This window comes from Benincasa hispida, chromosome 3, assembly GCF_027475165.1.
Source record: "Benincasa hispida cultivar pf3 chromosome 3, pf3_genome.v1.1, whole genome shotgun sequence".
NCBI classification, from domain to species: domain Eukaryota; kingdom Viridiplantae; phylum Streptophyta; class Magnoliopsida; order Cucurbitales; family Cucurbitaceae; genus Benincasa; species Benincasa hispida.
This window is the reverse complement of record NC_143480.1, coordinates 11,255,330-11,258,579: the sequence shown is the minus strand read 5'-3', so window position 1 is coordinate 11,258,579 and position 3,250 is coordinate 11,255,330. Positions and strand designations below refer to the sequence as shown.

General features: G+C 33.8%; 1 long non-coding RNA gene across 1 annotated transcript; it reads right to left on the bottom strand.

Annotated features, from left to right (window-relative positions):
• Positions 1-1,443: 1,443 nt before the first annotated feature.
• On the bottom strand, positions 1,444-2,878 carry LOC120074229 (uncharacterized). The gene is made up of 3 exons (XR_005480925.2): positions 2,665-2,878; positions 1,978-2,028; positions 1,444-1,875 (listed from the first exon to the last, which is right to left on the bottom strand). It is a non-coding gene; the product is annotated as an uncharacterized LOC120074229 (long non-coding RNA).
• Between the last annotated feature and the right edge of the window lie 372 nt (positions 2,879-3,250).

Sequence of the window (3,250 nt, the reverse complement as noted above, 5' to 3'; positions counted from 1 at the left end):
TGTTGAGATTCTAAACTAAAATAAGTCAACATACATGCAAGAGAAATAGGTGAGAGAGATGAGATACGTTGACAGAGTATGTAATGTGTTGGAATGCAATGAGATGATTCCTCATTATTAATGGAATGAGATGGGGTTGGAAAGACTTAATTGGTAATCTCTAAGTATACATGTATGATGTGTACATGTTCTGTTTTCTACTTAAATCTTTCAACATCTTTCAATGTATTTGCCACACCCATCTTATCTCTAAGATGCATGCGTTTACTAATATGACAGATCAACATGACTATAACTTTATCTCTAAAGCTACACAATATTCTTACTTGATACATTCCACAGTTACTTACTCTCTTAAGCAGTTAAGTATTTCTACTCAAATCAATTAATCAGATGGATTCAAGTATAAAACATTTAAGTATACATCAAGCAAGCTAGATGCACATACATGCGACTTAGCAGATTATCATTTAGTTTCACCTAACCCACTATGGATTTAGATACTCATGATATAGAAAAGTAAGAAAATGGATATGAAAAATGGATGAAATCATGATTGAATTAATATTAGTAAAATATTTTTACAGAATCTTAGTTCAATCAAGACAATTAATAGATGAAAATGCTGAGTAAGGGAAAGAAAAGTGTGTCAAGCTGTCAAGATTAATCTCTTGCTCCATTTGACTTGATTTTAGGTACTTGCTACTGTGACTAGGGTGAGGACATGTCGAAGGTCTCTCTTGAGCTCTAATGAAAATTTCCTACGTTGGGTTCTCTTCAACACTTAATGAAAATTCCGCGGTTCCTACATTATCAAGTGTTAGTAGTGCATTTTTCTCTTAAAATGATCCTTTTGTATGTACTAAACACATATAAGTAATTTTATGTATTTTTCTACTAAAATGAATGTGTTTTTCATTATTTGGCCCTAATTATTCAAACTTTAAGAGAACAATAACTTGTATTTATACAAATTATCATTTTCTATCAACAATATCAATATGATTATTGGAAGAATTATGACTTTATGGGTTTGGTTGGTCCATAGACCTAACCTTTGGCCCAATTAACTGAATCTTGAATTAGTTAGCCTTACCAAATTAAGGTTAGGATCAATTAAATTTGGACCCAAATATTAATACCAAATAAAACCAAAATATTTTATTCAATCTAATGGTCACAATAAAAATCTTTAATACATCGTTTAGTCGGAGTGATGAGCCAAAATATTTTGTTAATTAGTGATGAGCTACTCGTGAGATCTGAAATTGTAACCTTCTTGGTTCCCGATTTCTCAATATTTCTGAATTTTTATCATCTGTTTAGATTGATGGAGAACCCTAAAAGTAAAAAATCTTTATTTTTTTAGAACGTTGCAAATTTAATACTTTTTTTTTTACCAAGATTTGTTTATAAATCTCAAACAAAGGCTGAACGCATACAAGCAGGGAAATCATGCCAGAGAAACTTCAACAACAACAGTGGAGGATTTGAGGTCCAAACACAAGATAAAAAAAAGAAGACGACAAAGCCTGGGCCCCAAGAACATGGGCTACTCTATTAAAAGCCCTAACAAAAGCCCAATTATAGACTTCCCCTAGAACCAAACAATATATACATATATACATTCCTTTAACAAGTTTTGGGAGCAAATAGACCTAAAATTTATAATAGCAAATACAATTAAACTTTAACATCCAAATGCATTAATAAACTATATAATAGCAAATAAAATTAAACTTCTAACCTCCATTTACTAAATCCTAAGCCTAACTACTGTAGCTCAGAAAACATTAAGTCACACTGAGCTATATTATTACCGAGAGGTTTAGAAGGGTCTTGACAAATTTTTGCTGCTTCTTCAAGCCTCCTCCCCTATCATTAAAATATGCAATATGGTTAGTTAGCAATAGCAGTAGGAAAATAAGGTTAAAAATATATGTACACACATTCATACATATATATGTTAACACTAACCAGCATTTAACTGAGAGTTTAACCAGGTGAAGAAACCTAAGCCTCTTAGCGCTGTAAAAGAAAACAAGACAAAAATATAAGAGGGATAAGAGAATAAAAATAAACGCAAAATGAGTTTGAACAGAAAAAAAGAAAGAAAGAAAGAAAGAAAGAAAGAAGGAAATTACCCCAGCATAATATGACAGATAGAAAAACTAGGAGAGAGCCCATAGCTATGTAAAGGGCACAAACATCACCACAGTGATAGTTATCAAAGGAATAATGTATCACTGGGGAGAGTGAAATTATACCGTAGAGCAGAAAAAGAGGTATGATGAACAATAACAACATTTTAATAGGGCCCTCTATTAAGTGATTGAAGTTAAAATGGAGAAATATTTTGATTAGCTCCATGGTTATAAACCATGCGAGGTAAGCCAATGCAGATACATCCCCTGGAGAAGGGGGAGGGGAGGGGGAAGGGGATGGGGATGGCGTGGGTGAGCAAAGCGAGGAAAAAGGAGATTGAGATGGAAGAACAAAAAGAAGAAGAAATAAAAAAACCAGAGAAGAAGATTTCATAGTTGAAAAACAACAAAACACACACACAGAGCAAATCGAAAATGGGGGAAATAGAAAATAGAAGAAAAAGAAGAAAGGTATGCGTATATATAGAGGAAGGAAAGAGGGAAGGGACAGAGAACGTACCTGAGTGAGTGAGAGTGGAGCAGCTGCGAACGATGAGCACCAGCAGCAGCGGCCAAACGACGAGCGACGAGCTCAGCAGGACAGTTGGCTCTGCAGATGAAAAACTAACTAGGGTTTCGGTTGGGAAAGAAAAGAAGGGAAAGAAAGTGAAATTGACACACATATTTAGATAGGGGTGGTTTTGAAAGTTAATTAGGAAAAAGGGGTGGTTTTCAACTTATTTAGAAAAAAAATGATGTTTTTTTTGTCCCCATCCGAAATTTGTGAATATTTTATTATTATATTTTTAGCTCCGTACGTTGTATTTTTTTAAAAAAAAATTAAATCGATCAGTGTTCAATAGACGCATTCTGACACAATACACGCGCGTCAGAGTGATTTGTCAACTTACTCTGGAACATACGCATTTGGATCAAATTTGGCGTTTCCCCCGTTTTAGGATAAAAAATCCCACATTTTACTTTCATTCCACCGTTTTCATCTTCTCATTTCACAAATTTCTCTTCCTTTACCGATTTCATCTTCTCCTTCACAGATTTCATCCTCCTTCACTGATTTCATCTTCTCTTTCACTAAAACCTTCATT